The sequence below is a fragment of the Petaurus breviceps genome, unplaced genomic scaffold, assembly GCF_028583685.1.
Source record: "Petaurus breviceps papuanus isolate PSGF00001 unplaced genomic scaffold, PetGlider_PUasm1.0 551, whole genome shotgun sequence".
Classification (NCBI taxonomy): domain Eukaryota; kingdom Metazoa; phylum Chordata; class Mammalia; order Diprotodontia; family Petauridae; genus Petaurus; species Petaurus breviceps.
In genome coordinates this window covers 34,300,330-34,314,110 of record NW_027186372.1, presented here as the reverse complement: position 1 = coordinate 34,314,110, position 13,781 = coordinate 34,300,330, and the positions used below count along the sequence as shown (strand labels likewise).

At 40.5% G+C, this 13,781-nt stretch overlaps 2 protein-coding genes across 9 annotated transcripts in view; one reads left to right on the top strand and one right to left on the bottom strand.

The window, feature by feature from the left end:
• The window catches only part of RPS14 (ribosomal protein S14), a 195,631-nt gene that overhangs the window by 90,336 nt on the left and 91,514 nt on the right, over positions 1 to 13,781 (bottom strand). The gene's annotated exons all lie outside the window — the stretch shown is intronic.
• The window catches only part of HNRNPH1 (heterogeneous nuclear ribonucleoprotein H1), a 329,511-nt gene that overhangs the window by 258,530 nt on the left and 57,200 nt on the right, over positions 1 to 13,781 (top strand). The window lies entirely within an intron of this gene.

Below are 13,781 nucleotides of genomic sequence, written 5' to 3'. Positions count from 1 at the left end.
TATATATATATATATATATATATATATATATATATATATATATATATTAGAAGGAAGAAGAGAGGAAGAAACAGGCCAGACTTCTACACCAGGGCTGTGTGTTTTCAGGGATCTGGTTTTCCTGATTTGTATGTCTTTGTTACCCCTGGTTCCTTTTGCACTTGGCAAGGTCTTGTATGCTGGGTAAGTTGCCTGAGAGAACATAGAAGGGTTTTAAGTAAGGATGACTATCGCAAGGTCTGGTTCTTGACAACCCCTTCATTCTTCCCTGTTCTTTTGGGTACACCTGTGTTAGAGGTCATGAGGCCCTGGCAGTAATCTAGAAGATTGGAAGAGGCAACATGTGTGGGACCAATATGAATGTATGGGGGCGGGGGGGGGGTTAGGAAAGGGGAAAGTGCCACTGGATAAACAAGAGAGCCCTAAGCCCGTGTAACTGGGCATCTGCTGGCAGAAACAGGATTCTCAGCATTGGTGATGCTGGATTCATCGTGGCTTATGTTTCTAGTTCAGCGTTTCTAATCATCTAGCCCAGCTGTGGAGAAATGGAGCCTGTGTGGAAATGGGAGAGTATTGTGAGCTTAAGCAGATACAGGCAAGCCAGAGACCTTAGGTTGCCACTGTGGGCACTATTCTTCTAGGACCCACCAGAGGCCTCATTTTTGGTGTTGGGGCCCAGTCACTTGGCCTATTGGCACAGTTGGCACTATCCCTCTGCCTCCATAGGAGATCAGGTCAATGTACCACCGCTGGATCAGACTCCTAGTTGAATCCGAGAGCCCTCCCATAGTAGCAGTAGGTCAAATTCCTGAGTCACCTGAGAGGGAGGGCCTTCAAATGACAGTACGAAGCCTCAGAGTAGGATAGAACTCAGTCAGCAACATTTGCCCTGAAAAAGGGGAGTCTGAGAAGTCATGTCTGGGGATATGTTGTGGGAGATGAAGAAAGAAAACCAGTGAACAGTAACTTAAGTCCAGGCCTCTATCCTGGATGGAGAGAAGCCAGTAAACAAAAGATGGGACAAGTGTACTTCCTCTGGGAGAACTTTGAGCATACAGAGTGGGTAGAGGGAATGATTTAGAGGGGTTCTTAATACTCCCCAGTTGTTAAGAAGGACAGGAACAAAGATGAGTTGAAAGAAAAGGAAACTTAAAAACATGAACTACTTGGGGCAAAATTCTTTTTATTAAAACTGCTGGGGAAACTGGAAAAGTCTGGCAAAAATAAAAGACTGCTATCCCATACCATGTGTCACAGTAAGGTCTAAATGTAACCTAAAAAAGATAACATCACAAAAGAAAAATGGCAGAGTACTAGACCAAATCACACTCTAAAGTAGGCATTGGCATATTCAGTGCCAGAGAACTGAGGTAAGGCAGGATAAGTGAGTGGTCAGTGTGCTGAGTAGTTCTCTGTTAAAAGCAGAGGGTTACCTTCTTCCCAAGAAGAGAACTGGCCATGAGGGGTGGGAGTGGTGGGCTTGGGCAAAGGAGGGGCAGAATTGCCTTCTTGTCCAGTTAAGCTGTAAGGGCTAGAAGACCACACTTGCTCTCATTTTAAGCCTGCCCATACACAGTAGCTATAAGTAAGTAGAGGCAGAACTAGTGTGTATTACTCCATCTCTGGGCTAACTGGGAAGGAATGAGAGACATGAGGCCAGGTGAGAGTTCTTCATCAAAAAGCAATTCAACTTCTGAGGACCCAGGTGTTTCCTTAGTGGTTTTCCCTGGCATTCCCTTGTGTGGCATTGGGAGCCATGTAAGACCCTTTCTGTGGGTATGACAAGAGAACTGTGACAAACCCTTGGACTTTTCCCCTATGTTCTTGAGCAAGTCTGTGTCAGAATTTATGGGACCCTGACACGAAGTAGCTTCTGTTCCTGGATCCAAATCTTTCTGATCAGTGGAGGAGACTTAATGGAGAAGAAGAAAATGGATGTTTGGGAAAACAGTAATGAAGTGCTCCTGGTGAGCCTTCCCCTTCCCCTCAAGATCCAATGTCAGGTGCCAGAAAACATAGGCCCCCAAGTCAGTCTGGAGGAAGGGGAGGGTGGCCAAATAGGTGGATCATCTGCAGAATGAAGTTTTCTCCTCTCTGGAAACCTGACCATGTGACGGGTCCATGCAGCTCAGATGTTGGCCAAAGAAAAAGGGATATGGTAATTAGGGGTAAGGTGGAATAGGGTTGCAAAGATTGATCTTGGATTAGAGATCTGTGGAGCCAGAGCCAAGAGCCAGCCCCATTTGAAAGCTCAAGATAGAATGGGATTCTCACCCAGTACCACATTGTTTGGATGATTGCAGCTTTGTAGTATAGTCTGAGATCTGCTACCACCAGGTCCCCTTCTTTCCCATTTTGGGGGGATATTTTGATATTTTTTTTATTGATTCCCTTGATATTCTTGACCTTTTTATGATGGAATCCTTTTAAAAAGACCTACTCACCCCCTCCCTTTCTTAACTTGGTGCTAGAGTGGGATTTACCTAGGATACACAGTTGCTATCTTGGTTGGCAGAGATGTTTTTTACTGCTTGTCTTACCAACAACAGGCACATTGGCATCTTTTCTAGCAGGAAGTCTTGTATGAGGCATTGGGCTGAAGGAAGAGAGCTGATTGCCTTCCTCTGGTCTGGTTACCTGGGGTTATCAGGGGCAAGTTTATGGGCACAACTGATTGGCCCATCCAGATGTTATATATTGCTCTGAGTCAGGAAGCAAGTCCCTGTGGTGGTGTCTTAGATAGCATCTCTAAGCTACTTACTGATACAGGAGTCAGGTATCTCCCTACTAATCCTAACCCACTCGTAAAACTGTGAAGTGACTCAAATGTAGTGTTCTCATTACCCCCACCTAACCTCCACCACATCTAGGTTCATTCCTTCACTAACGGCCCAGGGAGACCATTCTGGCAAAACCCCTTCCTGGGTCATCTTGCATCATCACCTGGGCCTCACTGTCACTTTTCAGGTTCTTCCACTCCCCACTTCTTTGGCAAAGCCAGATAGAAGTTATTCCTTCCAGGCCAGGATGCCTGTGTATCAGCTTTTGCTACTCCAAACTCTGGCTTCTGTCTTGGACTATATTCTTGTCTTGTGAGAGTCCTAATGATGTTGGAATGCAGATGAGGCAGAAAGAGGCCAGTTCTAGGCCTAGCCATCCAAGAAGACATTTTTTAATTGTAGAGAGCCACTTGAAGGAGGGAAGCTCAAGTGCTTGGGCAAAAGCAAAGGCAGAAAGTGCCCAGGAATGGGACTGGGTGCGAGTGGTCAAGCTACTTCTTTTGAATATGGTGCAAGTGGAATTTACCCAAATCCGGCTGTTCTGGGGATTGTGGTGGCAGCAAGGTCCCTGTGGTTATAACTTCCATTTTAGGCAGTGTGGACCTGGGCGGGGAGGAGAGTTTGTTAGAGTGGCTGTTGTAGCTCTTGCATTTGAAGACGGTCCCACCACATCTGGATGGGAAGCTAACTGATATGGGGCCTGTTGGTGTGACTTCGCTGGGACATGTTGGAGACAGAATAAATAGCTGTTGTGCCATCAAAGCTAAGAATGAAAACTGAGACAGGAGCCATGTCAAACTAAGATCCGAGATAGGATAGGGAGATGTGAGCTTAAAAAACTTGGACTGTCCTAAGGAAGAAAAGTTGATAAGGATCCTGTCTGCTGCTGCTGCTACTGCCTCCTTTTGATGAAGCTGAAGAATTCCACCCTGTCGGAGCTGCCCTGCTGTGCCTAGAAGCCAGAATCTGAGTGATATTGTGATTAGAGCTGTAACAACTCCTCTGCTGGTGGAGAAAGGCCACAAGGATAGAACAGCAAGCTCACTGAAATCCTTGAGCATGAGATGTCCTTCTGTCCTCAGCTTAAGCGTAGGCCCCTGTCATTTTGGCTGGGAACTTGGAGGTCAAGGTAGTAGGTACAATTCATATTGCCTTGGACATAAATGGCCTCCTTAAATTCCCTTCTTCCAAATCTCCCTACTGTAAGCACCTCTTTCCCCAAATTAGGAGCAGGGTTGGGGGAGCTAAGAGTGGAGACTCAGGAAGTTATGGCTTAGTTGTGTGGCTTTCGTGAGCACCATTCAGATTCTGCATGATTTACATTTCCATTGTCCACTTCATAGGTTTTCTATACTTCTTCCCTTCCCCAAGGCCCTCTCCCAAGTAAGGCATCCTTAAGAAAGGACTCAGCCTGGCAGAGACATCAAATCTTAGTGACTGGGACCATCAGCTGGACTTGAGAAGAGTATGACCTTGTGGTAGTGAATGATCAAAACTTCCCTGCTATGATTTGGATACTTATATTCATTGTAGAAGACCAACAAAGCAACAGGGAAAAGAGGGACCCAAAAAGATCTCAGCAGGCTAGAACAATGAAAAATTATATTAGAAATAAATATAAAGCCTTAGGCAAAAAAGTCAACTTCACAATTACAGGATTAGGACAGGGCGGATGGGCAGAAAGATATATCGATGTGGGGAAAAAAGTGATGCAGAGGTGAGACCCATCCCTACCAGTTTTAAATTCATCATGAAGAGGCCTCAGACCCCGTCAGAAGGAGAATAGCTCCCATCTGAAATGCTTCTCTGCCTCTGTCAGCCTTTGTTCAGGTGGAAGCTGGCATCTCAGAAGGAGGCCCCTTCTTCCTGCACTAGAAGTTAGATCGGCAGAATCAAGAGGTGATGTTATCAGCTCTTTTCCCAACAGCTGCTAGAAATCTGATCTTTAGACTTCTGGCAGCTTCTCAGTCAGAGGGTCTTGTTGCTACCACATGGGTTAACCAATATTATCTATTTGGGTTGCTGCTGGTACCAGTCATCTTGTAAGTGAATATTTAGGAAGCACCTACTCTGTACATAATCATGTACTTGGTGTAGCTTGAGAGAAAGGCACAAAACCTCATCCTGCCCATAACAAAGTCATAGTCTACTAAAGGAAATACGTTGGAGAGACCAAAACAACCACTTCCAAAATGGCTTACAGTGGCATACGAATGATCCACATAGTAAAAATCTAAACTGAGGAGGGGGAAGTGATCCAGGGCAAAGGCAGTTTAGAAAGACTCCACAGAGGTGGAATTGGAACTCTTAGGGCATTCACAATGCAGAGTTCAGGTGGAGATGAAAGGGAAGGCATGGGGGTGAGACAGTGCTTAGGAAAGGGAAAGGAAATAAATCCTCACTGCATCTTTCTGCCTTTGCTCCAAAGAACTAGCCGGAGTTCTCAGAAGGGGATTTCCTGTTGAGCTTGAATTCTACCCACTTGTGTTGCCTTGAACTCAGGGAGAGCCTGGGAAACATTTGCTTTGTCCTTTCACCTTTGGGTTCATACTGGCTGGAACAAGGCCTGGTCTGCTCACATGCATAAGAAATGAGGAGTCTGGTCCATGATTTCTGTATATTTTGCTCCTCTGGGCCTTGGGCAGGAAAAATAGAAAGTGGGAACTCAGGCAATTGACTCTTAACAGTCTGGGTGAAACGAGCTACATTTTCCCACTAGAAAGGTTCCCCTACCCTAGTGACCCCTACATATATCCAAGAAGAATCTGGGGGGAGGGGAGCAGAAAAGATTATATGGAAAGTGCAAAAAAGACAAAGGTTTATACAACTCTTTGTTTTTATTACCTCTCCCTTCTCCCCCTTTGCCAATTTTTGAATAGAATCCATGTCTCTTCCTAGGGAGAGGAAGCCCATAGTTGGGATGTGGGGCGGGGGGGAAGGGAGGAGCAGTGTTAGGGGAATGAGAGAGAAGGATCTCTTCCCATGATAGAAGGGATGGGGTGGGGGGGGGGCGAGATAAAGCCCAGCCCATCTCTCCTGTTTACTAGTGCTCTTATACCAGCTTTTTGGTTTCATTGGAAAAGAGAACCTTCATCACTAATGTACAATCTTGAACTAACTGCTAATAAAATGGGATTGTTTGTATTCATTTCTCTGGGATGTTTATTTTTCTTTTTGCTAAGAGAAGTTTGAGAATAGAGATTTCTCATTGTTAGGGATTTCCCATTGTTAGTGGGTTAACTTTGGACACTCAAAAAACTTTTCTTTAGATTTTTGGAAAATGGTTTTTGTAGTACTTTAAATTTGAAGATAGAAATGTCCTAGGAATTAATAGGATTTCTAATAAACATGCATTAAGAAAGTCAGTTCAGCATCCCCAAATGAAAGCTGTTAGGTAGACTGTATAGCCTAATGGAAAGAACCTTGAACTGAGATCAGGAGTTCTGTGTTCTGAGTCCTGTGGCTGTGTCACTAAACTGGCTTTTAGAGGGCACAAGTCCATTTTAAATTGCTGTAAGCCACATCGAGGGGCATTGTAGCTCAAGGCTACAATCCCAGGGAGGAACCAGTCATCCTCCCTCTACCTTTTCAGTATTGCTGGGAGAACTACCGTGTTTCCCCGATAATAAGACCTATCCCGAAAATAAGCCCTCCCCTTACTGTGTAAGATTCCTCTAAAAATAAGCCCTCCCCCCGAAAATAAGCCCTATTGAGATTGCTACTGTAGTGAAGGTGATCACCTGCGCTACACGCTACATTACGGTACCCTCTATGCACCGTTCCCCCCCCCGTGAACCGCACGCCGCGCTCCGAGCTGCATCCAATCAGAGCTGCAGCAGTGAGCACGTCATCCTGTTCTTCTCCAGTGATTTGCTTATTGAATAAAGGTACATTTTTTTGTTCACATTTACCTGTTTATTAAAATTGCTGTCAATGTTCATTAAAATAATCCCTCCCCTGAAAATAAGCCCTCTGGTGTTTTTCTGTCCAAAAAAAATAATAAGACAGTGTCTTATTATCGGGAAAACACGGTATACCTGAGATAATGAAAGGAGCTCTGAATTAGCAATCTTAAAACTTCTGTTCCTGATTGACACTAACTCATCAGGACAGTCGGCAAGTCATAGAATCATAGACTTTTTTTTAAAAGACAGTTTTTGTTTTCACACCACCTATATTTTTCAGTGAATACCTTCTCTCAACACCACCTAGAAATCCATCACTTTATAACAAAGAATTAAAAAAGGGGAAAAAACAATTAAGGAGCTAACACGTGGAAGAAGTTCTACATTCATCTTTATGATTCCATACCCATGTCATATTTCTCCACCTTTCTGTAAAGAAAGGAGAGAGCTTCCTTCTCATGTTTCTTTGGTACTAAGCTTGGTCATTCTAATTTCATGACATTCAGTTTAAATTATTTTGTTCTTTCAATTTATGTTCTTGTAGTTGTGTATAGTTCCTTCTGCTTACTTCACTATAGATCAGCACCTATGTCTTCACCTGCTTTTCAGTATTCTTCATATTTCTCATTTAATACATGGTAGTGTTCCTTTTCCATTTGTGTACCACAACTTGCTGAACCATTATTGCCTGATGAATTATAAACTCTTAGAGCTGAAAGGCACTTTAGAGGTCATTCAGTCCAATCACTATCACAAATAACATAAATAGGGCATCATCCAGCATCCTTCTTGAAGGGTTCCAGTGACAGGAAGCTTCATCGAGCAACCCATTCCATTGACAAACAGCCAATGTATAACAAGAAACTCCTTCTATTATGCTCAAATATGCCTCTTTATGTCTTCTTATTATTGGTACTAGTCCCAGGGCCAAGCAGAACAAAAATAAAACTCCTTTCACTGGAAAGGCCTTCAGGGAAGGCAGACACAATTACTGGTGTCAACTAAACTTTTCAGGCTAAACATTCAGAATTCCTTTAACTTTTGATAAGAATAAAGGCTCCAGCCTCCACAACCCAGGCATTCTCTTCTGAACGTACTTCAGTCCTTCCTAAAACGTGGTTCCCAGACCTGAATACATGACTCCATGTGGGATGTGACAAGAAGAGAGGGCAGTGGGCTCATCTCTCCCATGTTCCGGACACTGTAGCTTTGTAGTAGCTCTTTTGTCCTATATCTGCACTGTTAACTCATACTGTGCTTATAATCACTAGTACTCCCAGGGGTTTTTCCACACTAAGTGTTGTCTAGCCAAGTTTTTCCCTTCCTGAATGTATACAGTTGATTTTTTTGAATCCTAAGTTATAGGGCTTTCCTGGGTAACAAACGCATAAAAAGTGATGAAGGAAGATGGGGAAATTTGGGGGGCATCCTTCACTTTCAGACTGATGTCAAAGAAGACAACCAGGTTGTTTTATGGCATATCCTTTGATGTCTTTTTTCAGAGGCAGAATCCTGGGGTACAGGGTATTTTTTTTAAGTTTTAGATGTGATCTCAGAACATCAGATGCTCTACCCACTCAACCAAGGAAGCCTACTGAGAAAAATTCAGTAGGCTCTTTTGACCTAGTTGGGTGTCTTTGGGGAGAGAGTTTTAAAAAATCCACCCCACTGCTAAATATATGGCCCATGGGGATCAAAGATAAAAGATCAAAGGACAAAAAGAAATGGCCCACATACCCCAAAATATTTATAGTAGCATTTTTTTGTACGAACAAAGAAACAAAATACATGTTCATAAATTGGAAAATGGCTAAACAAATTGTGGTACATGAGTGTAACAGAATATTAATTTGTCTACAAACATTAAACATTTAGTGCCAGGTACCATGCTAAGTGCTGGCAATATAAAGAAAGGAAAAAAAACCAGTCCCTGCTTTCAAGGAAATCACAGTCAAATGGGGAAAGACAGCATGCACACAACTACGTAATACAAGATATACAGACATTGAGGATGAGCAGGAAAGACCTCAAAGAAGGCAGAATTTGAGTTGAGACTTGTAGGAAACCAGGTAAATCAGGAGGCGGAGGTGCTGGGGAAGAGTATTCCAGGCATGGTGGACGGTCAATGAAATGGCACAGAATCTGCAAGTGGAGCTTTGTTTAAGAGGGACAGAAAGAAGGCTGGTATCAGTGGGTCACAGAGGATATGGAGGACAGTAAAGCTTAAAAAAACTTAGCAAGTAGGAAGGAGCTAGGTCGTGAAGGGCTTTAAAAGCTAACCAGAGGGTTTGAAGTCACTGGCATGCATATATTGAGTAGGGAGGTGTCATGATTGGACTTGTGCTTTAGGAAGATACTTTAGCAGCTGAGTAGAGGATGTGAGAGAGGAAATATGTGAAAAGAATTTTTAAAAATACATTAATGAAGGAAGGGGTGGGGAGAAGAGGTGCCACATGAACCTCTCATGTATAAAGGAGGGCTTCATACAAAATGTTTGGCTTAGTAATAATAAAGTTCAATAAGGAAAGAGGAGGGGTAAGAGGAAGAATAGAGAGGAGTTTAAGAAGGAAAGTTGAGTCATAGGACTATGAAATGAGTGGATGCAAGAAGAACAAACTTCATGTTCTGGAGATAATAGAAGGAGTGAGATCAATGGTGCATGTAGAAGGGTTGGCCTTGGCACAAAGGGTCACCTCTTCATTGGAGACCAGAGTGAAGGAGAAGATAGTGGGGGAAGACATCTTAGTAAAGGGAGATAAGAGGAGCCCTTGGTGAAGTTTTGACACACAAAGCAGAAGACGATGGTAAAATGGATTAGAAAACAAAAAAAAATGTTTACAATAAGGATACTTGAAATATAAATATTCAAAGAGTTAAAAATGAAGGACTGGAGCAAAATTAATTATGCTTTAGGTAAACTAGAAAAAGCAGGCAAAGCAATCATGATGTGAGACATGGCAGTAATAAAAGTGGATATAGTTAAAGTGATGAACAGGGAAATTACCTTATGATTAAAGGCATTATAAACAAATAATATCAATACTTAGCATATGTCCTCTATTATATAGCACCTGAGTATTTGAGAAAAGTTAATTGAATTACAGGAAGAAATGTATAGCAAATTAGAATGGTTGGAGACCTCAAGGTACACTTTGAGAACCAGACAAATAAATAAAGAAGACAGAAAGTAAGAACTTGAATAGAATTTTAGAAAGGTTGGATATGATAGATCTCTGTTTATTACTGAATAGGAATACAAAGGAGTATGTATATATATTTCTCATCTGCACACAACACCTTTATAAAAGTTGACCATGTGCTTGACGGTGGATCAAAGAACAAATCTTAGAAACAATGGAGAATTTCATATAATGAAATAACAGTAATGAAAGGATATAAAATCTTTTGGAATACAAGCAAAGCAATCCTGAAACATAAATTTAAATCTCTAAATACTTTCAACAACAAAAGAGGAAAAAAACCCCAGATCAATGAATTGGGTAGGTAATAAAAAAAAAACCCAAAGCTACAAAAAATCCTACAACTAAACATAAAAATAGAAATTCTGAAAATCTAAAATGAGATTAGCCAAATTAAAAACAAAATTACCATTGGATTAATAAATAAAATTTGGGGCTGTTAAAAAGCCAGTACAGTATATAAAAATCTAATTCAAAAAAGAGAGTGGAAACTCAAATTGCAATGTAAAAATGGAAAAGTACTCATGACAAAGGGAAGAGAAATAACAGCAATTATTAGAAACCATTTGACCAACTACATGCAAAAAAAAAAAAACCCAAAACTGAAATGGCATGGATATTTACAAAAATTTAAAATACCTAGATTAATAGTACAAGAATTCTACAATTTATATAACTCAAAGTTGAACAATCCAAACAAATTAAATAAATTTGTTCATTCCTAAAGGAAAGAAATCCAGGCTTAAATGGATTTACAAATGAATTCTATTAAGTATTATAGCAATCCCAATATTTCATAAACTATTTGCCAAAATAGAAAAAGAAGAGATCCTACTGAACTCATCTTATGATATAAATAAAACAAAGGAAGCTATAAATCAATGCCCCTAAAGAATATTGATGCCAAAATATTAAATAAAATCTTAGCAAAGAGGCTACAACTTATCTTAAAAGATTATAGGCTGCATATAATATCAGGGTTTTAAAAAATTGTTTGGTTTTGCTTAACTTTATTTCTTCTCTCTCTTTTAAAAAGTTCTTTGTTATAAAGGATATCTCTCTGGGAAGAGCTGGAGGAGGGTGTAATGGTAATGAAATTTGGAGATCCCTTTGTATTGCTAAGCTAAGAGGTACTTAGGACCTAGTTTCAAATTAAGCCTTTGTTAAAGAAACAAAAGGTGTGATCCCCTGTTGCTGATATGACAGGAAGGGGCTGAACAGGGAGAAGCAATACTGTATATAAGGAAAAACCCCAGCTGGGAAAGGCAGAATTTCCTGGGAACTTGTGGTGATGGAGCTTCTTCTGAGGGCCAGCTGAGCTGCTGAGGACTTCCAAGGGTCAGTCAAGCTGCTGAAGACTTCCAAAGGCCAGCTGGAGTTGCCAGAGGAGGCATGACTGTGGTGTGGGTACTTTGTGGCTTTGTTAAGCCTTGACTTCCCAGGAATAGAGACTGTGAAGGATTTAAGGTGGACTGGAGTCTGTGAGCTTCAATGTGGAACAGGAACTGCATGAAGAGCTGGACAAGGAGCTGAGAGCTCTCTGCCTTTGAACCCAGGTGACAGTTTGGCAAATTCAGGTAGGAAATGGGACCATGGAAGGGGATCCAAGGAATCTGAGAGCCTGCCTTCAGTCAAGATGAAAAAACCTCTCCATGAATACTGAGTAGTGACTGATGAAATTGTCTGAGTAGTGACTGACCCTGATGTGAGGTTTTGCTTTGGGACTCACTTTGGGAAGAATTGTGTGATTTGCAGATGAGACTCTGGGCAGCTGTTGATCCCCTGGCTTTGAAAACTCAGATGTTGATGCTTCCCTCTCTGGTAACAAATTAGGTATGGATGTAATGGACAGGCAGCTGGAAGCCCTGTCTGCTGAATTGTGTTATTTTTTGTGGAGTAGTGACTGATGGAATTGTAATTTATTTGTGAATGTACTTTGTGATTGAATTAAGGACTCTGTGATTGACTAAATGAATGTACTACCCAGGGGTGGAGTACTTTGACTTTTGTATTTTGTGTCCCATAATGAGGCAAACCTCCTTAAAGGTGATTGAATGATTGAGTTACTACATGCTTGTACTTTGTTGAAAACTATTGTGACCACTTTGGTAAAAACTATGTGGTCATATTAGTGATAAGTCATTGTGAATCCTGTATTTTGTTTTTCTGTGATAAGTTGTAACATTGTGAATGCTGTACATTGATTTTCTGTGAATGTTTTGCTCTGATTTGTTATTGAATAGAGTGTTCACTATACTATGTAATTAGAACAGCAGACCTCTGGAAAGCTGCTCATACATGGCTTTACAGAGGGATGCAGGGAAATATCTCAGTCAATTAAAAAGAAAATATGTCAATTTTTTGGAAAAATACTGGCCAAGAGAATAGGGAATTGGCAAAGATATTAAGACAATGAATAGATTCAGCAAAGTTGCAGGTTACAAAATAAACCCTAAAAAAAAACATTTCTATATAATAATCACAAAATACAAGAAGCAATAATAGTAGGGTGATCCGTTCCAAATTATTACAAAATGAATAAAATATCTGAGGATTGACCCACCAAACAACACAAAAGACTTGTGTGCTTTCAATTACAAAGTGCTCCTTAAGGAAATAAAGAACTCAAATAGCTGGATGAATATTCAATGCTCATGACTAGGTTGTGCCAATATAATAAAAATGACAATATGACCAAAGTTAATTTACACTTTTAGTGTTATGCCTTTTACAGGCATACTTTTTAGAGTTTGATAAAGTAATAACAAAATTCATTTGGAAAGGTGTAAGAGCTAGAATATCAAGGGAAATTATGAAAAGAAGTAGGGATGAAGTGGAAGAATAGCACTCCCAGACCTCACAGTATATTATAAAGTAGCAGTCATCAAAAACATCTGGAATTGGTTAAAAAGCAGAGAGATAACTAAATGGAACAGACTAGACAAGGAAGAATCAGGAACAATGAAATTCAATAACAGTATTTGATAAAGTGGAGAACAAAATCCCTCAGATAGAAACTCCTTATTTGGTTTAAAAAAAAAAAACTGGGAGTACTGGAAAGCAAACTGGCAGAAATTAGCCTTAGAGCAACAATTTATACCACAGTCCATAGTACATCTAAATGGATATGCAACCTCTATATTGAAAATCATACTATAAAAAAAATAGAAGAGAAGCAGATCATATACCTTTCACAGCCTTGGGTAGGAATGTATTCCTTTTTTTTAAACTAATTAATTTTTAGTTTTCACCATTCACCTCCATAAGCTTTTGAGTTTTGAATTTTCTCTGCCTCCCTCCCTTACCCCCTCCCCAAGACCCAAGACTGAGAGTGTACAATCTGATAAAGGCTCTACATATATATTCTTATTAAACATTTTCACATTAGTCATGTTGTAAAGAAGAATTAGAATGAATGGGAGGAACCATGAGAAAGAAGAAGCAAAACAAAATGACAAAAGAAAAGAAGAGTGAATAGTATGATTTAATCTGCATTCAGACTCCATAATTCTTTCTCTGGACATGGATAGCATTTTCCATCATGAGTCTTTTGGAGTTGTCTTAGATCCTTGCATTGCTGAGGAGAGCTAAGTCTATCAAAGTTAGTCATCACATAATGTGGCTGTTACTATGTACAATGTTCTCTTGGTTCAGGAAATGTATTCTTGACCAAAGAAGAGATAGAGGCAATTGCAAAAGATAAAATAGATAACTTTGAATACATGAAACTGAAGAGCTTCTGCACAGATAATATTATTAATATTATTATATTTTAGGATAAGAAGGGAAGCAGTAAAAAAAATGACTTTGTTTCAAGTTTCTCTGATAAGGGTTTAGAATCCAAGATATATGAACAATCTCTCTCTCTCTCTCTCTCTCTCTCTCTCTCTCTCTCT